Source organism: Stomoxys calcitrans, chromosome 2, assembly GCF_963082655.1.
Source record: "Stomoxys calcitrans chromosome 2, idStoCalc2.1, whole genome shotgun sequence".
NCBI lineage: Eukaryota > Metazoa > Arthropoda > Insecta > Diptera > Muscidae > Stomoxys > Stomoxys calcitrans.
In genome coordinates, this window is record NC_081553.1 from 9,208,136 (window position 1) to 9,235,299 (window position 27,164).

General features: G+C 35.3%; 1 protein-coding gene across 4 annotated transcripts in view; it reads left to right on the forward strand.

Moving 5' to 3' along the window:
- Window positions 1-27,164, forward strand: part of LOC106084168 (elongation of very long chain fatty acids protein AAEL008004) — a 112,910-nt gene that overhangs the window by 39,413 nt on the left and 46,333 nt on the right. The window lies entirely within an intron of this gene.

A 27,164-nucleotide genomic window follows, 5' to 3' on the forward strand; every position in this document is an offset into this window, starting at 1 on the left:
GCTATAAAATCGCACTTGGTTCAGTTCTTTGCAGATAAAGGCTAGAAGTTCTATGAGGGTGGAATACTAAATTTGGCAGGAAGATGGCAAGAGGTTATCGAACAAAATGTCAATTATATATTTGATTAAAGTCCGAATTAATCGTTTTATTAAAAATGCATTTACTTTCTTTTAACAAATCCGCAATTACTTTTTAGGCAACCCAATAAATCAGCGTATCGGTCTATGTGGGGGCTTTATCAAGATATAGTCCGAAATAGCCCATCTTCGAACTTAACCTGCTTATGGACAAAAAAAAGGATCTGTGCAAAGTTTCAGCTAAATATAGCTATTTTTAAAGACTGACGGACAGACTTGGCTAGATCGTCTTAAATTTTTACGCTGATCAAGAATATATATACTTTAAAGGGTTGGAAATGGATATTCGATGTGTTGCAAACGGAATGACAAAATGAATATACCCCCATTTTTCTAATGTCATAAGCGGACATGATAACCTCCAATATTTTGTAATACTTGTCAAAGTAAAAAAGGTGGCCACCGTAGCGCAGAGTTTAGCATATCCGCCAATGACACTGAACGTGGGTTCGAATCCTAGCGATAATATGAGAATAGAATTTTACAGCGATGGTTATCTCCTCCTAAAGCTGGCGACATTTGTGAGTTACTATGCCATGTTAAACTTTTCTCCAAAGAGGTGTCGCACTGCGGCACGCGGTTTGCATTACTGAAATATTTTTTTCTAGTATATAAATGTTTATTTAAGTCAGTAACTTGCCGAAGTTTAAGTCACTTGCCGAAAAAATACAAACATATAAAAACTTTTTGTCACTCACTATGAAGTGATAACACCACACGTGCTGATTTACAATAGATAGACACAAGTCTGAATCAACCTGTGGGCAGACAATATCTACACAGCAAAAAATATCACAAAATTTTTTCATTTAAAAATTTAATTGAAAAATGAAAATATTGTCAATTAAAAAATTAATTGAATCAATAATTTAATTAATACTCCCATAGAATGGATGTATACTAATTTCGTCATTTAGTTTGTTACTCCTCGAAATATTCGTCTAAGACCCCATAAGGTATATACGCATATTCTTAATATTTTAAGTCGATCTAGCCATGTCCGTGCGTCTGTCCGTCCGTCTGTCTGTCGAAAGCACGCTAACTTTCGAAGGAGTAAATTTAACCGCTTGAAATTTTGCACAAATACTTCTTATTAGTGTAGATCGGTTGGGACTGTGAATGGGTCATATCGGTCCATGTTTCGATATAGCTGCCACATAAATCGATCTTTGATCTTGACTTCTTATCTGATTCGACTGAAACTTTGCATTAGATGTTTTGCTATGATTTTCAACTATTGTGCCGAATATGGTTGAAATCGGTTTATAACCGGATATAGCTGTCATATAAACCCATCTGGGGTCTTGACTTCTTGAGCGTCTAGAGGGCGCAATTCCTATCAGGATTTGGCTGAAATTTTGCATTACATGTTTCGTTATGACTTCCAACTACTGTGTTAAATATGGTTCAAATTGGTCCATAACCTCATATAGCTGCCATATAAACAGATCTTGAATCTTGACTTCTTGAGCCACTAAAAGGCACAATTCTTATCCGATTTGGCTAAAATTTTGCATGTCATGTTTTGTTAAGACCTTCAACAACTGTGCCAAATGGGGTTCAAATCAGTTCAAATAGCTGTCATATAAACCCATCTGGGGTCTTGACTTCTTGAGCCTCTAGAGGGCGCAATTCCTATCCGATTTGGCTGAAATTTTGCATTACATATTTCGTTATGATTTCCATATACTGTGCTAAATGTGGTTAAAATCGGTACATAACCGAATAAGGCTGCCATATAAACCCATCTGGATTCTTGACTTCTTGAGCCACTAGAGGGCGCAATTCTTATCCGATTTGGCTGAAATTTTGCATGACACGTTTTGTTCTAACTTTCAACAACTGTTCCAAATATGGTTCAAATCGGTCCATAACCTTATATAGCTGCCATATAAACCGATCTGGGATTTTCTCTTCTTGAGCCTCTAGAGGGTGCAATTATAACCCGATTTGGATGAAATGTACAACGGCTTCTCCCATGATCTTCAACATATGTGTCAAATATGGCCTGAATCGGTCTATAGCCTGATACAGCTCCCATATTAACTGATCTCTCCATTTTACTCCTTGAGTCCATAAAAGATACAATTCTTATTCGAATTGGATGAAATTTTACACAATCACTTCTACTATGGTCTACTTTTCAATTATGTTTTTTTTGAAAACAAAGGAAAAAACAGTTGTTTTCATTGAACTGTCTAACGAATTTAGTGAGAAAAAAATAAAATATTTCGTAGTCTAGGAGTAAGTTCTTTCAATCATTTTTAATTAAATCGGAAACTTTTTTAGAAACTTTTATAAATGTCCGTTTTTGAAAAAGTTTAGCTGCTCGAAATTTTGATAAATACTTTCTATATATAGAGGAAAAAAACTCTCCCAAAAACAGGCTTTCGACTACCTTTTTAAATTTCTGAATGCAGTTCTTAACTTACTTATGATCTAATAGGCATATTGAAGCCATAACGGCTTCTTAATTTTCTTCTTTTGTTTCTAAGAAGTCATCATGGACCCAAACATAAACCTCAAATTCGTGTTCCATGTTGCATCGAAATCGAGGGTGCGCCCTATACAGCGCGCTTCTAGCAGAAATTTTAATATAACATTTGCATATTTTCAATTGATTCAATTAATTGAATATTTTGGCAATGTCAATAATTTTTTTAATTGGATCAATTGAAAAATTAATTGGAAATTTCGAAAATTTTCAATCATTTTTTAAGTGCTTATGCAATTTTTGTAAATGAAAATTTTTTTAATCGTTTTTAATAAAAACTGTGATTGATATTATCATTTTCGTAAATGAAGCACTTTCAATTAAAATATCGATTGGATCAATTAATTTCGTAATTGAAACCAATTTTTCTTTTATTTTCTGTGTAAAAAAAACTCCCTCCCATTGGCCTCCACCAGAGAAAAACCTCCACAACATATAACTACCTATGTAAGTGTACAAAAAAAAATAGCCCCTTACCTTAACAACTCTGAAGAGTTTTGTTTACAAATTTTTGTTTGTCTTCTTGTAGTTCTTTTGATTCTCTTTCGTGTCATTTAACTTCTATAGGGTTTTATATCATTGACCTGATTTATAGAAGAATGAAACTCAAAAGCGACTTAAAAATACGTCAACAAAAAGAACAGTAGATTTTTTTTTGTTTTTTGGTTGACAATTCTTTTCGATTATTATGGGGTGCAGAGAAAGACACAGACTTTGATAATATAATGGAATTTTAATGGTTACTGTTTTTGCCATAGCCTAGAAAAACGAGAGAACAATTTAACGTAGATACATACTAAAGAGAATGTTTTCATTTTTTATTTTTTTGGTTTTCCACAACACCAATACTAAATGAAATCCTGACCCGCATTTCAAAACAACACCCACTTAGAATGAAATAAAGTAGATAATATTTTTCTCACACAGACAAGGTGAAAAGCTTTCATCACATCGCCTACGAGTATCTCTCGTGGTAATTTTCAAAGCTCTTTTTTTCTCAACTTGCCCCCTCACACATGTATCATAACTCTCCCATTGTTGTGATTGAGAATGGAAGCAAATGGACTTATCTTATGATGGAATTAAGTGAGAATTCTACTTCGAATGATTTTTCTCTTTGACAACTGCTAGAGAGTCTCTTTTTGATTGCCTTTCTCCGAAGCCCTCTTTGAATATTTTGTGAATGAAAAAATTTTTATAATATGATTGTTTCCTTTTTTGTGTGTGTATGTGTTTGGATTTACGCTGGTGAGTCATGCATTTAAGGTCTCCTTGATTTTTTGGGTCGACATCATACCTACCACTTGTAAGCGTTTTACTTCGGTGTAAGTGTAAGCGCATATAGTGGTGTAACATTTCTTCGTTAACCACTATTGGCGCAAAATGGGCTGCTAAGAGACAAACAAGACAGGCAAAATAACAATCAACACATAAAACCGTCCCACAAACAACTGCCTTTTGCACAGTGGCTTATGTTTTTATTTTGACAGAATTAACTCTGTCAGAATAATCATTTACCATATCTGAGCAATCTCTAACTACATCTGAATAAGAATAAAATTAAAATTACTTATGTTTGAAATCATTTAATAGTCATATACAGTAGAGAAATTTATTGTTGTAACAAAAACTTGCAGTAATGCAGAATATTATGTTGAAATCTCAAACTGTTTAGAGTTTTTCTTTTGACCTATTTGGAACTGTATTCGACATGCCTCATTCATAAGAGAGAGCTGGATTTGATATTCCTTAATGGGATATTTGTGAAAAATTTGGTATTCATACATTTAGCTTTTTGCCTTTGTCCAAATAGAGCAATCATGTCAAACCCCTGCCTCCCATTGTTATTGGAGGAAAAAGATGCAACATTAGCAAAAACAACATAAGCTTTATATTGCAGCAGTTACCATTGAAGCGTCGTTTTGCGTCCATCCAGTGATCCATCCATCCATCCCAGCATTCATGCAAACCAACCAAGCCCACTGGGTTGTACGAGTATGTGTTGCTTCCTTGTTTGGTTGTTTGGTCGTTCGTGAAGCACGCCATGAATGACGCCACTAAGACGCTCACTTTGTTTCCAACCATTCCATCATGAAAACAAACAGTCCAATACAAACGCACACCAACAAACAAGTATACACACACACACACACATATTTTTCCTGTGAGCTGGTTTTTTATTGTGCTTTTTTCTTTTATGGGTATTATGTCAGGGTTTTCAGGCTCCTATAATTTCTTTTCTAGTTTTTTTAACTGCCAAAACTAGAAAACTGCCAGTTTGGTGCACAACAATGCAATCGATAGGAAGAAACACCCCGTACAACAGGGGTTACTTTTAGCTTTTCTGTTTGTTTTTCTAATTTCCATGTAGGTTTTCTACTCAATTCTCCAGCAATGGGTAAAACAATGAACGAAAGGAAGGAAGGACAGCAAACCCAAATGCATTATGCCCAAATTATGTCTGTTGGGCGAGCGATGACTGCGTTTTATGGGCATTACAATCACTCGTCAACCACTACATAAACAACTGACAGCCGTCTCTGGGGTATGGGAAAGTAGCTACCATTTTGTATGCAAATTGGTTGCTCATTTTCTGAAAAAGGATACAATGGCACCAAAAAAACAAAACCGCAGTGTATGTGTGTGTGTGTGTGAGTGTGTCTGTTTGTTTATGACAAGGACTCTCCCACTTGTGCATTTTTCCTTAGCTAAGACCCAGTGGTAAGAGTGGGGGATATAGTAATTAACTGTAGAATGGTGTACCGGAAACGGGAAACCAAATAAAAGCTTTGTTCTTTGTCGACGTGGAAAACTTTTGCCAAGAACTTTGCACTTCTATGTCATGAAGTCTTACATCAGGGACGGTGTAACTTTCAGTGTCTGCACACACGCACACACATAGCTAATATAAAGGCATACAAAAAGTTGTACTTCTTAACGGGCTAGCGAATGTGTGTTTGTTTAAATTAAAATGGAAAATAAAGTTAAGTTTTGTACCATAAAATTGTATATAGGGTAGGTAAGGTTAGGTTGAAAAGAGTGTGCAGATATTAATCCGCCCCATGCCACTATGGACATACACCTAAGCCAGTAATCGGCTTGTTTTGCGCTCTTAAAACTATAAAGTAACATCTAAAAAGAAAATTTTAAGTTTGGAATACTATATACACTACTCCCCAATGTTGGTTCATGTCTGATATTGTGTCTCCACCTAAGTAACGGTATCTGTTGGACACAAAAGCCGGGCAATGACAAAGGAAATGCTCCAACGTCTCATCATCTTCCCCGCATGCCCTACACATGTCCGATGTGTCCCGTTATGATACTAATAGCTATACTGACCTCCTTCTTCCTTCCTTTCAGTAATAGCCTCGTCCTTTCACGATCCGGATCACCCATACTATTTTCGCCGTCCTACCTCCTTCTTCCTTCCGTTCAGTAATAGCCTCGTCTTCTCACGATCTGGATCCCCCCATAGGATTTTCGCCGTCCTACCGACCGTTTCGCTGTTCCACAATGTTGCATGCGAATTCGTCGCCCACTCCCTTAACTCGGACTGCGTCGACCCGAAAGGATTCGGGTTAACCAAGTTTATTGATTTTGCTATCGTCAGAGAAGACATTAATCTCCTTCATACACTGCAAGACTGTTCGCGACCTTACCATCCTGGTTGTTATTGCCCTTATGGCAATTTTACTGTCGGTAAAGATGTTCACCATCGACGTCCTCGTCGCCCACTCCCTTAACTCGGACTGCGTCGACCCGAAAGGATTCGGGTTAACCAAGTTTATTGATTTTGCCATCCTCAGAGAAGACATTAATCTCCTTCATACACTGCAAGACTGTTCGTGACCTTACCGTCCTGATTGTTATTGCCCTTATGGCAATTTTACTGTCGGTAAAGATGTTCACCATCGATGTCCTCGCGTTAGCACCACACCACTTCACGCATTCCGTGATGGCCCGGATCTTCGCCTGCAGGACCGTATTAAGGTCAGGCAGTCTAGAACAGATCTCAATCCCTGGGTTCTCAATGTAAACCCCCAGGCCCACTCTGTCCTCTAGCTTTGATCCATCCGAGTACGATGATCTTCCAGATGGCAATACTAGGGTTCCGTCAATCCAAGACTGTGGCAGCATTGCCTCGCACTCGACTTCAAGGTTCATCTCAGGTAAAATTGTATTTGTATTGTATGTAACTTTTAAGGTAATTTTAATTAAATATCACTTAGAAATATAGATAGGGTTCAGCGTTCACGAGTTCAGCAAAAACAGTCACCAATGAATGGTTTTGTGCAGGCCTTTGGTGCGGAACCAATGGTTACTTTTGGTCCCATATATGTTTGCTAGCTGGAAGTTAATGTCATGATATTTAATATTTTAAATCGAAATTCACTATGGGCCATCGAAGAAAAAAAAATGACAGTTTTTAGCTCAATGAGTCCTACATGTAGTTTTATCAAATTACCCGGCATCCGGGAGGCCACTGTAGCGCTGAGATTAGCATGTCCACTGGTCTCTGGCGAAACCATCAGAAAAAATTTTTCTGCGGTGGTTTTCCCCTTCTAATGCTGGCAACATTTGTGATGTACTATGCCATGTAAAACTCCTCTCCTAAGAGGTGTCGCACGGCGGCACGCCGTTCGGACTCGGCTATAGAAAGGAGGGGCCTCCTATCATAGAGCTTTAACTTGAGTCGGACTGCACTGCATTAATATGTGAGATAGTTTGCCACTGTTCCAATGGAATGTTTATGGGCAAAAATTAGCAATTTTACCCGGCATCTGTGCCTTATATTGTCTAGATCAAGCTGATCTCCTGAATAAAAGTCTTGTGTTGATCAAAGAAATCAGAATGACATTTAAACCTATGGTGGTGGGTATACATAGTTCAGTCTGTCTGATGTTAATGAATTCCAACTTGTTTTTTAAAAACTTAGGCTTTTTGTCAATGTAAACACTTGCCAATCGATAGCTTGCTTCATTATTCTATCAATTAACTCCATGATTTTTTTTTTTTAATTTATAACCTTATAAATGTTTGTACACCGCGAAATACACTTATATTATGAAATTATAATTTTTTGCTAGATTTAAAATAAAATGAAATAATTTACAATCTTAAATCGATTAAATATTTGTTCAGTTATATAAGAGCTTGGTAAACCGCTTACATTTTTGAATGCATTAGTAAATAGTCAATATGTTAATGGTAATTGTTTAATGGTAAAGTAAACCTTACAAATAAAATGGTTTATTTATTTACATTACATGCTAACATAAAATTGATCAAACACCTGCTAAAATATAAGTGAAGAGTCATAGAATCGCTTGATATCCGGTATTTACAAGTACACACCCTATAATGACAACAAAGGAAAGTGTCAATAAATTTGTTTGGTTTTGTTAGGTTTTGTCAAAACAACATATAAGCATTAATTTTTCAATTTATGACAGATTTCTTCATTTAAGCTTAAAGGGCAGTGTGCACCTTGGGCGAAAATTTCGATTCCATAAGAAGTGCATTGACACATCCAATGCGAAATTTTTAATTTCAATAGCATTACCAAAAATTTCGCTTGCAGGTACGTAGCTTAAATGAAATTTTCTTTGAATAACAGAGTGACATAATAGGCATTGGAGAATCTTTTCTTGCAACTACGAACGACAATGTATATTTTGATCCCTTCTTGCAACCTGAAACAAATTGTTTTGCATTTTTATCCGATTTCCTTGCCGATATGATGCGATTCCCAAGAACGGTGCCATGTAAGGTCAAAATCAATTTATATGCTGATATAGCTCCCATATAAATCTATCTCCCGAGTTGTCTTCTTGATGAGCCCCTGGGAACCGCTTCGATTTGTTATAATTTTTTTATGAATAAATGTCATATATATTTTGAATTAAAAATTGGGCGTCGCACAGTGGGAGAAAATCAAAAAAAAAAAAAAATAACTAGTAGAAGTTATGCCGTGTGAGAACGGGTAGAGATATCACTTTGGACGCAAATGAAATAACCCCTAAGGAAATAATCCCCAATAAAAAAACCAATGTCTTGGGCGTTATATCAAAACGAAAAATGTGAAACACAAAAAATAAAAAAAAGGTAAAAATAAAAACGACGCACAGTGGGAGAAAATCGATAAAAAAAAAACAAGTAAGAGCGTGCTAAGTTCGGCTGGGCCGCATTTTATATACCCTCCACCAAGGTTCGCATCTATCGAGTTCTTTGCGCAATAAATATTTTTAGGCAAACAACAAATAATGAATAAGGACGGAGGAGGAGCTATATCAAGTTATAGTCCGATTCGGGGCTCAGGAAGCAAAAACGGGAGTTCGATTTAAATGGGGGCTATATCAAGCTATAGATCGATTCAGACCATATTGCACACGTATATCAAAGGCCATGGGAGAAGCCAAGCCGTTGTACAAAAGCTGTGCTAAATCGGATGAGAATTGCGCTCTCTACACGCTCAAGAAGTCAAGATCCCAGATCAGTTTATATGGCAGCTATATCAGGTTATGTACCCATTTGCGCGATACTTATCACAGTTTTTGGAAGTCATATCAAAACTTCTCATGCAAAATTTTAGTCAAATCGGATAAGAATTGCGCCTTTTTGAAAGCTCAAGATGTCAAAACCCAAGATCGATTTATATTTCAGTCAAATCGGACGAGAATTGCGCCCTCTAAAGGCTAAAGAAGTCAAGACCCAAGATCGGTTTATTTGGCAGCTAAATAAAAACATGGACCGATTTGGGTCATTTACAATTCCAACCGACCTACACTAATAAAAAGTATTTGTGCAAAATTTTAAGCGGCTAGCTTTACTCCTCCGAAAGTTAGCGTGCTTTCGACAGACAGACGGACGGACGGACATGGCTAGATCGATTTAAAATGACATGACGATCAACAAAATATATACTTTATGGGGTCTCAGACGCATATTTCGAAGTGTTACAAACAGAATGACGAAATTAGTATACCCCCATCCTATGGTGGAGGGTATAACTAGTAAAAAATATGCCATGTGAGAAAGGGGAAGAGATATCTATTTGAAATGGTTTGAGCTGAGGAATGATTAGAGTGGAGGTGTAAGCGAGATTATGTGCAAAATTTAAAGGCCGTAGGTTATCCCGGCGCCTTTGTGAATAGATATGAGCTTTAACATAGCCTCACAAAAAATAGTCTGAAGGCTTTAAATTGCACGATCTAGGCGGATATAGCAAAAATGTGCTTCATCGCCACGCTTTATAACAGACCACTTATTTTGATAATAAAATTCAATAATTTGCTCTTTTCTAAGACGGTTCATGGTTAAATTATAGACCAAACTGATGATGTTTGACAGTGAAACAAAATTCCAAACATGCGTGAGCTATTTAATCCAGTGTTACCAAAAAGATAAAAGCTAAAAATCACCCTTTATTTTGCAATTTGCAAAGGCATTTGTTGGTCGATTTTCATTTTCAAGGACCAAATTTAGGGGCCTGCCAAAAGGCGCCCATACAATCTAGGGCCTAGAAATTTTACACACGATTTTGCTAACACCTCAGCTCTGTCCGTCTGTCCGTCTCGAAAGGAGTAAAGCTAGCCGCTTGAAATTTTGCAGAAACACTTTTTATTAGTGTAGGTCGGTTGGGATTGTAAATGGACCAAATCGGTTCATGTTTTGATATAGCTGCCCTATAAACCGATCTGGGGTCTTGACTTCTTGAGCCTCTAGAGGGCGCAATTCTCGTCCAATTTGGCTGAAATTTTGCATGAGGTGTTTTGTTTTAACTTCCCATAACTGTGCTGAGTATGGTAGAAATCGGCGAATAACCTGATATAGTTGTCATATAAACCTATCTGGGGTCTTCACTTCTTCAGCGTCTAGAGGGCGCAATTCTTATCCGATTTGGCTGAAATATTGCATGGGATGTTCTTTTATGACTTCTAATAACTGTGCCAAATATGGTTCAAATTGATACATAACTTGATATAGCTGCCATTTAAACCGATCGGGAATCTTGACTTCTTGAGCCTCCAGAGGGCTTAATTGCTTTCCGATTTGGCTGGAACTTTGTACAAGGGCTTCTCCCATGACTTTCAACATACATGTCAGATATGGTTCAAATCGATCTATAGCCTGATACTTCTTGAACCCCTAATGGGTGCAATTCTTACTCGAATTGGCTGAAATTTTACACAATGAGTTCTACTATAGTCTCCAATATTCAATTCAATTATGGTCCGAATCGGACCATAACTTTATATAGCTCTAATTGCATAGCAATACTTATCTTTAATCCTTTTTTCGCCTAAAAAGAGAAATCGGTAAAAGAACTCGACAAATGCGATTTATGATAGAGGGTATATAAGATTGGGCCTGGCCGAACTTAGCACGCTTTCACTTGTTATTTACAATTCTTTTTTTTTTTTTTTTATTTCTCACTTTTCGTTTCGATATAATGCACAAAACATTGGGTTACATTTCATTGTTTAAATGTGCCTTACATTGGGTATTTTTTCGTTTGCGTTTTGAGTTGTGTTGACTATGCTTATTCGAAGGAAAAAACATTTATATATTATTAAAGAAGACCACCGTGGCGCAGAGGTTAGCATGTCCGCCTGGGACGCCAAACGCCTGGATTCAAATCCCGGCGTGAACATCAGGAAAATTTGGAAAATTTTAAAAATGGGTGGTTATCCCATGTTAAAACTTCTCTATCAAGTGGTGTCGCTATGCGGCACACCGTTCGGACTCGGCATAAGGAGACCCCTTATCATTTAGCTTTAACTTTAATGGGACTGCACTCATTGATATGAGAGAAGTTCCCCTGCTCCTTAGTGGAATGTTAATGGGAAATTTTGTATTATTAAAGAATACTTAATATTTTTACTATAATTTTGGCTTTTACAAATTTTAATAAAAAATAACTTAACTTTTTTTTTTGCAGGTAATATTCGTGCATGACAAATCTTATGGTAAATAATATGATAAATTATTGATTTTCTATATTATTTAAAATTACTACGATTTCATAAAATCTGAACTGAGAATAAATTCACTTAAATAAAATTTATAAAAAGCATTTATTTCTGCTAATTTCCTCAATAAAATAATTTTCCTTTGAAAAAAGAAAAATTAAAAAAAAATGTAAACTAATCTTAAAACTATTTTCGATCAAATCTTCTATTTATTTAAATTATTATTCATCTTATCCAAAAACTAATCACACAGTGCAGACGCCTTTGCAATTTATTTCCCTTTGCCAAGAAAAATACGATTAACGCGTTTTTTTCTATTTCTTTAAATATAATATATTTTCTCAAAAAATAAACACACGGAGAGAAAAAGCAAGCAAAATCTTTTACCGTTTCTGTTTTGTCCCAAATTTATATTTCTCTTTATTTGATAACTGTGTCAAGTTCGCCTATGATATAATAAACACTATCGATCTATTAATAACGGTCATGCTTAGCGCGACCCATAGCCGATTCGATGCGATGCGACGCTACGCTATTGGATTGCTTTGGATTTATTCAAGTGACGGAAGAAGAAATATAGAAATCTCTTAAATTTATTTCAAACAATGTTTAATGTGCTCTGCTAGTTCATCTCATGCTACATAATGTGTTCTCCTCCCACATTGCGAGAGTGGTTTTATGGTGACAAGCGATTAATTGAGGCATCTACTGTGGGATGAAAAACAGCGAAAGTGATACTAACCATAATATTATTCCAATAACTTAATGATATTTACGGATTTAAATAAATGGCTGGACTAATGGACACGTTTCCGTTTAGTCAAGCATTATTGTTTTGATATTCAGGGCAAGGTGCATATGATGATAGATTTGTTTTCATTTGTGGTTATTAATTTTTACCCATTTTTCTACTACAAAATTTCCCATGAACATTCCACTGAGGAATAAGGGAATACTTCTCTCATAGCAATGAGTACATTCCGATTAAAGTTTCAAAGTCTCAATGATGAGTCCGAACGGCGAGCGTGTCACATAGCTACAACACTAAGTAGATAAGTTTTAACACGGCAGGATACCTCACAAATGTAGCCAGCATTAGTAAAGGGATAAACACCGCTGAAAATGTTTCTGATGTTCACGCCGGGATTTGAACCCAGGCGTTCGGCGTCACAATCGGACATACTAACCACTGCGCCACGGTGGCCTCCATTTTTCTAATAAACTAATAATTTTCAATCTTTTAATTTTGTCGTTATTTTAGGAATTTCTTCACATATTAAATATTCTAACGTAGATTATTGGATTTTTATACCCTCCACCATAGGATGGGGGTATACTAGTTTCGTCATTCTGTTTGTAACACCTCGAAATATTCGTCTGAAACCCCATAAAGTATATATATTTTTGATCGTCGAGACATTTTATGTTGATCTAGCCATGTCCGTCCGTGTGTCCGTCCATCCGTCTGTCTGTCGAAAGCACGCTAACTTTCGAAGGAGTAATGCTAGCCGCTTGCAATTTCGCACAAATACTTCTTATTAGTGCAGGTCGGTTGGGATTGTAAATATGCCATACACATAGAAATTTTGCACATGGTGTTTTGGTATCACTTCCAACAATTGCGTTAGGTATGGTTCACATCGGTCCATGATATAGCTGCCATATAAACCGATCTTCTAATCCGATTTGACTGAAATTTTGCACGTAGTGTGTTGGTATTACTTCCAACAACTGTGTTAAGTATGATTCAAATCGGTTTATAATCTGGTATAGCTGTCATATAAACCGATTTAGGAACTTAACTTCTTGAGCCTCGCTGAAATTTGAAACAGTAAGTTGTTTTAGGCCTCCCGACATCTGATATGATTCAGATCGGACTAGATTTAGATATTGCTGCCATATAGACCGATCTACCGATAAAGGGTCAGAAGCCCACAAAAGCTTTATTTATTACCCGATTTCGCCGAAATTCGAAACAGTGAGTAGTTTTAGGCCTCCCGACATCTGACTCAAATATTCAGATCGGATTATATTTAGAAGCTCATAAAAGCTTTATTTTTTCCTATTTCGAAGAAATTTTCGGCCCAGCCGAACTTTATGCCTTTTTACTTGTTTTAATTGAATATTGTTTTTTTTTTGTTTTTTTAATTGCAAATGTTTGAAGTTGAAACCGATTTTTAGTTTTTTCTGTGTAATAAAGGAGTTTTTAAAATTCTGAGGATTTTACATTTTATTCGACCTTCTTCACTTAAATCACTAAATCTCCCTTGCATAACACATTTTTTCTCATTACCTTACGTAAATGAACCACACTGTATGAGAAGGAAAGTCTATTGTAAATTGGCAGTCATCATGTGCCGTAATAATTTTAAAATATTTTTAACACCGACCATCAGACAATATGATGTATTAAAACAGCTGTTGCTGATGTTAAGCAAAGAACAACAAAAACCGCAATATCTTCGATGAGAAATGTGTGTCGCAAAGAACACTCGCATGCTTTTTCTCTATCCTCTTATCCGCTTTTTCAAATTGCCCATTTCGGGTATCTTGAAGGGAGAAAAGGCCTTAAAGCGGGCTCTTTATTTCATAGAGTCATACATATCTGTTTCATTAGGTGAGTTTTGTGATTTCGCAGTTAATTTTTTTTTTGTATACAAAAACGATGTAGTCTATTTTTTTTTTTTTTTTTAAGTAATTCATATTTATTCAATAAAAGTGTTTACAATAGTAGAAAATGTGCCCCAGCGCCTTAAAGACATAATTGGGGCGAGTTGGCAAGTCTAGTACCATTGAAATAAAACGCACAATTTAAATGCAAAGAAGGAAAAAAAAAATTTTTTTGTATAAAAGAAATTTGATTACATAAGAAGCATTCTCACATTATTCAATAAATATGCTTTTAGCTCTGTTTTAAACTTTGAAATTCTTAAGATGTTTTTTAGTTGTTGAGGGAGGTGGTTAAACTCAGAACATCCACTATGTTCAATTCTCTGTTTTGTCAATTCAAGACGGCATCGTGCAACTTCCAAATTTGAGCTGTTTCTTGTATTAAAAGTTGATTGATTTCTATGAAATATAATTGATGGAGCCACGAGGTTTCGTACTGATTTAAACATAAATATAAGCATCTGCATTTTATATAGTCCATGTATTGGCAATATACCTTTAGCAAAGTCTTCATACAAGGAAATCGTTGAATAAGTCCGTGGTAGATTATAAACATTTCTCAATGCCTTGTTCTGTATTCGCTGCAATGACTTTAGTTGACCACTCTTTTTGTAACCGTACATTATTGACATGTAGTTAAGGTGACTGTGAATCAATGAGTTGTAAATCAAAAAATTTGTCTTTATATCAAACTTGTTTTTGTATTTATATAAAATTCCAATTGCAGGTGCTACTTTAGATTTGATGTTTTGTATATGCAGATCCCACGACAGATTACTTTGCAAGTGTATACCCAGGTACTTTACTGACCGTGATTCATATAAAAGACTGTTTCCAATTCTTATGTGAAAATTATCATCAATTGTGCAGTGCGGTCGAAAACGTATGATTTTTGTTTTATTAGAATTCAAAACAAGTCTGTTAATTCGACAAAATTCTGCTATAATTGCTGCATCATGTTCCATTTGTGATTTTAGAATTACCTCATGGTGATAGGGATACAAGAGCAGGATATCATCGGCGTATAAAAAAAGTTTGCCGTATAGTTTTAGTTTAGGTATATCATTCATATATATAGTAAATAACAAAGGTCCCAATACACTACCCTGGGGTACTCCATGTTGAACAAAACAAGTATCACTTTTAACTCCATTGATTTCTACATACTGTCTTCTATTTCTAATGTAGCTCTCCAATAGCTGCAAAGAACCATTTTGAAACCCATAAAAAGGAAGTTTAGCTAGCAAAATGTCGTGATCAATTAAATCAAATGCCTTCGACAAGTCGTAGAAAATTGCTCCAACACCACCAAATTTGTCATCCAAACCCTTACATATAAAGTTCACAACATTTACGACTGCATCTTGTGTTCCACTTCCATTCTTAAATCCGAATTGATTTGCGTATAACTGTTGAGATTCAGTTAAATATCCATAGATTCTGGTATGCATAAGTTTTTCAAGAATTTTGTCAATACACGATAGCAAAGCAATCGGTCTGAATTCATTAATCGTTTGAGAGCAAGATTTTTTTGGTATAGGTACTACTTTTGAAACCTTAAGAACTTCAGGGAATATGGATGTATTAACCATGGTATTGAAAATTTTGCATATGTGTTCACTTGCTGTATCTTTGCATCGTTTAATTGCTTTGATCGAAATATTGTCATGACCTGGACTTTTATCACTCTGTAAATTGTTAATGATATCCAAAACTTCATCATTGTTGGTGTAATCGAACGAAAAAGTAGAATTGCACTGCGTAAGCGTACACAGTTTGTTACAACTATCATCTTGGAGACGACTTATTTGTCGCTTCAACAAAATTGGAACACTCAGAAAGTAGTTATTAAACATGTCACATTTAGTCTTTTCATCAGTTATTAGTTGGTCATTTGCGTCTCTAAGCATACATTGTGCTTTCTCTTTTCTTCCCAAACATTCATTCAAGAACTTCCATGTTTTTTGAGTATTTGCATTTAATGCTTCAATGTTCCCATGAATGTATTTATTCATGCATTTTCTTTCAGCTACTTTAATTATTCTACTTATATTTTTTAATAAAAAATCATTTCTGCTGTTCCGCCCGCATTTTCTTCGTTTTGCTAACAATTTTTCTTTATATCTCATTAAAGATTGCAAATTTTTGTTAATCCACGGTGTAAGCAGTGATTTGGCTAAAACTCTGGTTTCTTTTACAACTGTATTCTGTTCAATTATATCAGAAAATCTATTGACAAAGGCAGCTGTATCAATTGACGGGTTCCCACAGTGATTCAAGCTATTAGCAAAACTTTCAAATTCTTGGGCAATCGATTCGATATCACTATATTTGTAACTTTTTGTAGTATAATTGTTGCATGGAAACTCACTTTGAAGCTTAGTCCAAATGATGTTGTGGTCAGATAATGAACATTCAAAGGAGTCGCTTGATAAACAACTTCCTATATTACTATAAACATGATCCAGACATTTAGCGCTGTTTGGTCTAGTGATTAATGTGTGGCAAGGTTCGAAGTTTAAGCATGACAGGGTGGTACAAAGATCCAATGAATAGTTAGGGTCAAGTAAATCAATATTAGCATCCCCAAATAAAATCGTTGCACCATTGCATCGACTACTTAAGATATCTTCCAAGAATTGTAGGAAATGACTTGAATCACAACGCTGGGAACGATAAAATGTTGCAATTCTTAATGGTTTTCCATTTACATAAAAGTTGTCCAAAGTAATCCGTATGGCTTCTATGAAATGCTTACTCTCACACAATTCTGTTGTATATAAAATGTTTTCACGTATATAAAGGGTTGTGCCTCCATAGCCATCAAATCTGCAACAATGTACAGCGTTGTATCCAGGGATTTTATATATTTGTGTTAAATCAGATTGAAACCACGTTTCTTGAATTGCAATAACATTAGGTAGGATTGGTAATTGTGCCACTAAAGTCTTGAATGCATTAAATTTTACAACTGAAGATATGCTTCTAATGTTTACAGACATGATATTAAAGAAATTTCCATTCAAACTCAAGAAGTGATCCGAAAAAGATTCAATGTTTATAAAATAATTATTGTTTGTGTTCATAATTAAGAAATATGTCAAATAAAAACAATATAATTTATTAATACATATTTATAGTTGATTGGGAGATTAAAATTCGCCTTGTGCATCAGCTTCATTGTCATCTGAATCATCAACAGGAGGCGGTAGTTTCCTCAATGACCTACGAGATTGAAATGTATTTGTTGTAGCCTGTAGCAAGATTTCATCAACATCTTCCTTTCTCTGTATGAGCTTTGGCCGTGTAATAGAACTTTTCTTCACGTAAATTCTGTTACCGTTTGTATAAACAAAATTGTATCCAACAGTTTTTAGTGTTTTCGCATAATTGAATAACTCCATCGATTCTTTACTCAAAAAATCATTAATATAGACATTTTTGGTATTATCATTATCTTTTAGTTTGGATTTTGCTTCCATTAGCTTATTTTTAGAAGTTTTTGAGCTAAATTTAACAACTAACGACTGGTGTGGATTTGTTGTGTTTCTTTTTTTTAGGAAATATGCTTCTTCAATGTTAGCTTCATTCATTGAAACACCGACGGCTTCTGATAGTTTTAAAACAGCGTTCACAGCAGTTACTCCTTCATCAGTTTTTATACCATTTACAATACAGTCGTTTTTTACTCGTTGATCGTTTAGCATTTTAACGGAGTCTTTCAATGTTTTTATTTCGTTTTTCAACTTAAAATTTTCTTTTTCAACGTTATCAATTTTTTTCTTATTAGCACTTATGCCATTCATTAAATCATCGAACTTAGATGATAAAAAATTCATAGATTCAGTCAGCTGATCAAGCTTGTTGAGTTTCGCTTCCATTCTCAGCAGTTGCTCTGTAACTGTAGCACTGTTAACACCATCATTTACAATGCATTTATGGCATACATAGTCCTCCTCTTCATTATGAAGCAAATGTTCGTATTGTTTCTTATCGAGTTTAGTACACATTGCATGATATGTTTTTGCACATTTATCACACTCTATGCATTCTTCCTTTTCGTCATTTGCCTCTAGTTTGCATTGAGCACAAAACACTTTTTTGGTTTTCATAGTTTTGCGTCCAGTTCCAGGCATATTCGATAATTCCCGTGTAGTGTTTCTCTTGTTGTTTATATTTTTGTATGTTTGCTTTGTTTAACGTTCGTTTCAACGCTGTATTTTGATAAATAAAAAATCACTACTTCACACGGTTTGGTTTTTGACGTCTTCACACACAGGGTTGCCAACATCATCATTTAATGAGAGAGTTTTCCATATGGCAGCTTATTAAGATGATTTGGAAAAAAGCAGCTTGCAACATGTCTGTTGTTAAATGACATATTAGGAAAATATTTTGAGATCAAAAATTCCTTTTTGCCATTTGTTGACACCCCAGTTGACTTATTGTGCCTTGGGCTTTATAGTCAAAATTTAGTTTGGTCGTTCTGTAATACTATGATGAGAAATTTGAAGAAATTGATTTAACAAATTGATCACTTGCGCGCCAATAGGGGGTCATCGTGTATCACATCTGAGCATGATATCCTATGGTCCAGGTGGAACCATATTTGGATATAGCAGCCATATAGACCGAGTATTGAGCCTATAAAAGCAGAATTTTTCATCCGATTTGGATGAAATTTGAAATAGTGCGTTTTGGTGCGCCTCTAAACTTTTTTGTAGAATATTTTTCAGATGAGACCATATTTAGATATAGCTGCCATACAGACCGATCTCCCGATATAGAGTATTGAGGTCATAAAAGGATCATTTTCCACCCGATTTGGATGAAAGTTGAAACAGTGCGTTTTGATGAGTTCATATTCAACAAATACGGTTAAAGGGGTACCAAAACGCGCTGTTTTAAATTTCATCCAAATCGGATGAAAAATGCTCCTTTTACGAGCTCAATACTCTATATCGGAAGTTCGGTCTCTATGGCAGCTATATCTAAATATGGTCTCATCTGAAAAATATTCTACAAAAAAGTTTAGAGGCGCACCAAAACGCACTATTTCAAATTTTAATCCAAATATTGTCCGATCTGAACCACTCTTGAATAGAATGGGTAAGGAACTACCAGAATACACTGTACCAAATTTATCTAATTCGGGTAATAAATGGATCTTTTATGGACTCAATAACCTATATCGGGAGATCGGGCTGTCGGTCTAAAGGGCAGATATATTCAAATATAGTCCGATCTGAACCAAACTTCACAGAAATGGGTAGGGGTCTACCAGAACTCATTGTGCCAAATTTCATCAAAATCGGATGAAAAATGACCAATTCATTGCCTCAAGACATTAAGTCTGGAGATCGGCCTATATAGCGGCTATACATAGCTAAATTCCATTTTTATGAGATCAGAGGATCAGGTTTATATGCAAAGAATACGAAATCATCAAAAATTGTTTGAAAAATATTTTTATACCAAAAGATACCTGCAAAATTATAAATACCAAGCTTTTGGGTATAAGAGGGTAAATACCCGGGTAAATACCCGGGTATTTACCCAATTTACCGGGTAGATACTTTTTGGGTAATTACCCATCGCCCACCTCTAGACAGTCATAAATGTTTTAGCCTTGCAAAATATCTTTTCCCTGGTCCCATATGGCTGACAATAGAGAATTTTGTATGCTATTTTTTATAGGAATGTAAATGGCAGAAGAAAACAATTGGGAACATGTAATTGCAAGGCTACCTTGAAAAAAAATTGATTTACAAATTCAGCACCTTTCTTTTAGGCCACAAATATCTTTGGCCTAATATGTGTGACACATTATTTCCATACGATTGAGTGCAGCATAAGAAGCAAAAATCACCCATTTGGCAGCGGGCTTCTTTCTGTTGACTGCTTACCGTTGTGTTAGATCAGATTGGCAAAACTTGTTGAGGTTGGGATGCTCTGTTCTCTTCTCTTTGAAGCGCAATGTTACAAACACACCCGGTTATAATTATACTGATGAAAAGAAAGAAAAAAAGATGCACGACGACAAAAATGAGTTTATAAATAACTAAATGATGTTATAATTTGCTGCTGATTATGTTTTATTAGTTTTTAGTGTATTTGGTGACATATGGTTTTTGATTTGTGTGAGTGTGGGATTGTGCAACACATAATGTGCGTCCTTGACCTTTGAAACATTGTGGTACACAAATCTCTATATATGTACTTTATAAACATTGTCCAAGAGCCCATCTCTTAAAGTAAACAAATGTGCGTACTAGTGCCATTGACGTTAATGGCGGTCGCACGTGCTTGTGTGGTAGGCTAGATATAAAGGCCTTTCGGATAAATTGTGTTAGATTATCGAAAATTAAAAAGTTAAGTAATTTTTAAAAGAAAGCATCACTGTTTTCCTTGAAAAAATCAGTAAGGAAAGGCAAAAGTTTGTCGGTGCCGACTTTATAATACCCTACACCTACCCTATAAACACAAAAGGAGGGGCTACATCTAATTCTGAACCAATTTTGATGGACCTCGGTGGATGTATCCAGATGGATTATTAAAATTCCTGTATCAAATTTCGAGCAAAGCAAATATGTTCAAAATGTAATAACTACGGTTGACAAATGGCAACAAATTATCCAAAATCTGACGATTTCGACCACACTTTATGGATATTGTGCAATACGTCGAGGAAAGCGTTGTACGAAATTTTGGGAAGATTGGCCAATAAATGCGCTTGCAGCGGGTCTAAGAGTGAAAATCGGAAGAACATATACATGGGAGCTATATCCAAAACTGAACCGATTTCTATGAAATTAGCAGTAATATCGGGAGTCCTTAGAAAATCCTTCCTGCCAAATTTCGAGAGAATCGGTTAACAAATGACCATTTTAATGCTGTATTACTGCAAATCGCCGAACATATATATGGGAGCTATATCCAAATCTGAACCGAATTCTATGAAATTCACGAGAGTCACAAGAAAATCCTTCCTGCTAAATTTCGAGAGAATCGGTTAACAGATGACCATTTTATTGATGTATTACTGCAAATCGGGCGAGCATATATATGGGATCTCTGAGTTCGAGTGCTGGTGAGACAATCGGTGGTTATCCCCTCTTAATGCTGGCGACTTTTGTACAGTACTTTCCCATGTAAAAACTTCTCCTCAAAGAGGTGCCGCTCTGCAGCGCGCCGTTCGGAATCGGCTTTAAAAAGAGGCCCTTATCATTGAGCTTAAACTTGAATCGGACAGTACTCGGTGATATGTGAGCAGTTTATCCCTGTTCCCTAATGGAATGGTCATGCGCAAATTTGCAATTTTGGTCGATGTGCCCGTTGGCTTATTTGTTGAGAACATAGGAACAACACATTTGTCTTACCACAGACCAACAAAATAGGGCCAAAGTCTAGTTTATGGGGAAAATCGAGAAAAAAACTTATTGTTGCAGTCTCCTTCCTAAAATGATCCAAGGATCATGTATTCCTTTTCCACTCAAGTAAAATGATGCCGAATAAGGCATCAATTAAATAAATATACGAATCAAAGAAAATTTTGTGTGAACACGTATATGACTATTGGAGCTCTATTTTTGAAATGAAAGAAAATTAAAAATTTTCTCCGCTTTTTTCACTAAAAATCGCAAAATTAAACTATTCCTTACAATCTACTCCAGAGGTTGACATATCAGTCAGGTTCTGATCTTGGTTCGGACGAGTGAATAATTAAAGGACTTGGAGCCCCAGGATTAACTCCCATCTCAGGCGATATAATTTTTTACTCATATTAGTGTCTCGGTGCGGGAGAAAACGTGCCACTTGGCGATATATACCCACGAGTGGCTAAATAGGGACTAAAAAAAGTTTAAAATTCGATTATCAACATCATTAAAAAATTTATATATTTTTTTTTACCTTTAGAGTGGGGTTTATTTTTATTTCCCTTTCTAATTTATAACTTTTTCAAAGCGAGATTAATAGTCGAAGATTTGCAATGATTTTCTCTGACTTGGATTTGAACAGCCAACCTTACGATTGTTGGGCGTATGCTATCCCTCTGTGCTACGCGCCTTTCTTCATTACAGAAGGCAAAGTAAACATACATTCTCTTGCATGGGGTTTTTGAGGTAGCATCCAAAACAACAACAAAAAATCTATTCTAAATTTGTAAAAATAACAGTTGATTATGAGAAACTAATTAGCGAAACATTAATGATAGAATTGCGATAGTAATGTACTTTGTTGTTTTAAATCATGAAATCTCTACAAACTATCATACAAAAGGATCTAAAAAGTGACAATTCCGGAAGGGAGTGAGATTAACTACGAATGAAGTATGAAAGTTAAATTTGTGTTTGTTAATAATTTTTAACCTGCACAGATATATACAACGATCAATACAATTTGGGATTCAATAGAGAAGCATTTGTGATGAGAATACGAATCTGATACCAAATTGGGGCCCCAATAAAGGTATTTGGGATCAGAATAAAATCTGAAAAGTTTCTGGGGCCAATCCACACCCAGACGTATGTACTGACGAATTGCGGCAACAAAAAATAGAACAGAAAAAATTTCAAAAGCAAAATTGAAACTGACTTCAAAGTTTTATTCCAGTATGGTGTTGTGATGAAACCAGCTATTGAAGAGTACAATTCAAAGGACAACTTTGTTTATTATATTATTGTTGTTCTGAGGCGGCAGCCCTTGTCGATGAAGGAATCCACCGGGTCAATCCGTTACATACAACCGGCTGCTATGGGATTGGGAAGGGGCTAGATGTTGTTTTGTTGTAGCAGTTTGTTGTATAGACAAGGAACAGCAGAGCGAGCTACAATAGATTCAGCTAATTTTTTATGCCAAATAATAAATTTGACAATTTTGTTTACATAATTTTTGGATTTTGACAATATATTACAATGAATAATTAGTAGTCATTAAACATTTTTCGATTTAAATCAAGTTATTACAACTTTTTGCTATCGGAGTAAAACTTTCACAAATGGTTCTACAAAAAGTATTTTTCAAAGACACCACTCGAATACCAAGTTACTACTATTTAGTTGTCCACTTCTGATGACAGTTGAATTTCCATACTGGTTTGAGAGTTAAGATAATTAGCTTATCATCATTGACCATTACTAAACGAAATTCAACAATTTCTTTATTTTGTGACTGGAGAAACATGTTTTCCACTCCGAGCTTATTTTGGATAGCATTAAAAGTTGATATAATTATGGAAATTTATACGAAACTATATCAGCCTATTGACGTAATGTTTAACAATAGCAATTAAAAGAATGATCTTTAGATATTTCAGTTCCGCAAATTCGCAAACTTCAAATTCTCCCCCTTTGTGTTCTTTTTTTATTCCAAAAATCTGACAAATTTAAATATATTAATGTATATCAAAGAGAAGCTTTCGCATTTTAACAGAGAACGCCTTTCATCTGTAAGTTAGGCAATAAACTTTTATCAACCACTTGGGGTTATTAACTCTCTATGCAGAATATTATTTATTTCCCACATAAACTATAGCGAAATAGTGGGGGAATCCAAACAGCGAAAAAGGTAAATAAACAAAACAGCGTTCATACGTATCAGGTGATGAATAATTATGCAAAATTAGATGAAATTTTAATGAAGTGTTCTTTTTGGAATATTTGGAATTGGATTATAAAAATGAGTTAATGTGTGTGTGCAAATGTTTTCGTTGGCAACGTTGTGGATGACAAATCTTTGGATCTTTGTTTTGGTCAGTTTCAAAAGTACCCTCAAAATTAACACAAGCAACAGTTATCTTTCATTTTGAATTTTTGAAATTGTCTACACGTTCTCAAGACTCGTATATACCGGCGCGTGAATCAATTAGAAAATAATCTTATAAAAATTACAATCAGCTATGTTAAAGAAAAGATAACAAACGCATTCCTCTAGTGACTTCATTGCTGTTTTTCGGCCAGCTCCTTTGTCATTGTATTTTATACACTGCCGATCATAACGGTTCAATCTTGACAACAAATATGTAAAATTCGTTTTATTGTTAATTTGAAAAATCAGTGCCACAGTGAAGCATCCTTGTTTTGTGTGTTAAGGATTGTTAAGTCCAAACTAATATAACTAACGATGTAAGTGATTATTGAATGGGGAATATTTGCAAACTCATGGGACTTAATATCCCTAGCAATATGAACAGCTTTGCTTTTCTTAATGTATTTTAAAGTCATAAAAAAGTTTTTTTTAGAAGTATAACTTTTTTCTGATAAAATATTGTGGGTATAAAGATAATATTTTTTAAGGTTTTCCTTTTTAGAGTCGTGCTTCAAAATTATTTCAAATAATAAGTACATCACGTTCAAATTGTTAACATGATGTCTTTAATAAAAATTCAAACCATTGACTTTGAAATAAAAATCCTAATAATGTCATTAAAGCCGAGACTACGTTGTTATATTTGTTTTGAGACCAAATCATTTTTGTGCTGTTTAATTAAACTTAATATCATTCCCATAGATTGTATCTCTTGCAAATTAGAAAAAAAAACTTACTAACTTATTCAAGGTTAAACGATTCAAGTAGACTAGGGCCTATAAAAAAAGTGTATTAAACAACATTTATGTATGTGTGTTGTATTTAAAATCAAATAAGAGCGTGCTAAGTTCAGCCGGGCCCAATCTTATATACCCTCCACCATGGATCGCATTTGTCGAGTTCTATACGCAGTATCTCTTTTTAGGCAAACAACGAATATTGAATAAGAACTGTTGTGCTATTGGAGCTATATCAAGTTATAGCCCGATTCGGACCATAAATGAATGCTGAACATTGTATTGGGTCGCCCAAAAAGTAATTGCGGATTTTTCATATAGTCGGCGTTGACAAATTTTTTCACAGCTTGTGACTCTGTAATTGCATTCTTTCTTCTGCCAGTTATCAGCTGTTAATTTTAGCTTGCTTTAGAAAAAAAGTGTAAAAAAGTATATTTGATTAAAGTTCATTCTAAGTTTTATTAAAAATGCATTTACTGTCTTTTAAAAAATCCGCAATTCTGTTAAGAATTGCGCCTTGTAGGGGCTCAAGAAGCAAAATCGGGAGATCGGTTTATATGGGAGCTGTACCAAGCAATTGATCGATTCAGACCATATTAGGCACATATGTTGATGGTCATAAGAGAAACCGTGGAATTTCTTCCAAATCAGATGAGAATTGCGCCTCTAGAGGCTCAAGAAGTCATGATCCCATATCTGTTTATGTGACAGCTATATCAGGTTATGTATCGATTTGCGCCATACTTAGCACAGTTATTTGAAGTCATAACAAAACACCTCATGCGAAATTTCAGCCGAATGGGATGAGAATTGTGCGCTCTATGGGCTCAAGAAGTCACAATCCAAAATCGGTTTATATGGCAGCCATACCAGATTATAAACTGATTTGTTTCATACTTAACACAGTTGTTGGAAGTGACACCAAAACATTACGTGCAAATTTTAAGTCAAATCGGACGAGAATTGCGCCCTCTAGAGGCTCCAGAAGTATATCAAAACATGAACCGATTTGATACATACTTAGGGCAATTGTTGTAAGTGATACCAAAACACATCGGACGAGAATTGCGCCCTCAAGAGGCTCCAGAAGTCAAGACCAAGATCGCTTTATATGGCAACTATATCAAAACATGGACCGATTTCAACCATACTTAGTGCAGTTGTTGGAAGTGACACCAAATTTTAAAATAAAAATTTCAGTCAAATGGGACGAGAATTGTGCCCTCTAGAGGCTCCAGAAGTCAAGACCCAAGATCGGTTTATATGGCAGCTATATCAAAACATGGACCGATTTGGCCTATTTACAATCACAACCGACCTACACTAATAAAAAGTATTTGTGCAAAATTTTAAGCGGCAAGATTAACTCCTTCGAAAGTTAGCGTGCTTTCAACAGACAGACGGACGGACATGGCTAGTTCGACTTATAATGACATGACGATCAAGAATATATATACTTTATGGGGTCTCAGACGCATATTTCGAGGTGTTACAAACAGAATGACTAAATTAGTATACCCACGTCCTATGGTGAAGGGTATTACAAGTAAAGAAAAGCAAAAGCCATGAGAAGCCGACTACCTCAAACTCTGAGCGCATTGGTACACTGAAGCTATATAAACAACGTATACAATTTTGATTCCGAATGCTTAGTTCTGGACTCAATTGTGGCTACTGCAGCATAGTGCATTATATTAAGCAGCGTGCTTTGTTCTGGATCCCAGGATTAAATGTTTTAAACTGCTTCGTTGACTACTAAGCGTAGAAAAGTGTTTAATTTATACACTAATTTCTCATTTATATATTTTTTTTATGGAGTTTGACAGTTTTTCACGTGAAAATACCAACAGAGTACTCACCCTTATTTGTCAATTTTGTGGTGAAATTTATTTTTGCAAAATGCTCGAAATGTAACGAAAACTAAAACTAATGATACTTGACCAAACTCTCTGAAATTTTACTAACTCATGTTATACCTACAGATTTCTCTTTTTCGGGAACCCCTAGTGCAACACGATTTGTAATATCATTGACATGATCCTCATAAAGTGGAGATGGTGGGAAGTTTATGCAATGAATTCAGAATTATAAAAAATTTACCATTTTGTCTCCGAACTATTTGACCAACTTTAGGCGTTTGCCAAGAGGCGCCCGGAAAACCTGGCGCTTTGAAATTCTGCACACGATTTCGCTAACACCTCAGCACTAACCATTTCAAATACAAAGAGATATCTCTACCAGTTCTCACACCGTATATATATTTTTCTATTTTTTCCGATTTTCCGATTTCCTCACTTGTGTTATTAGCTCAGTTTCCAAGCAACTCCATATGGAACATTTCAC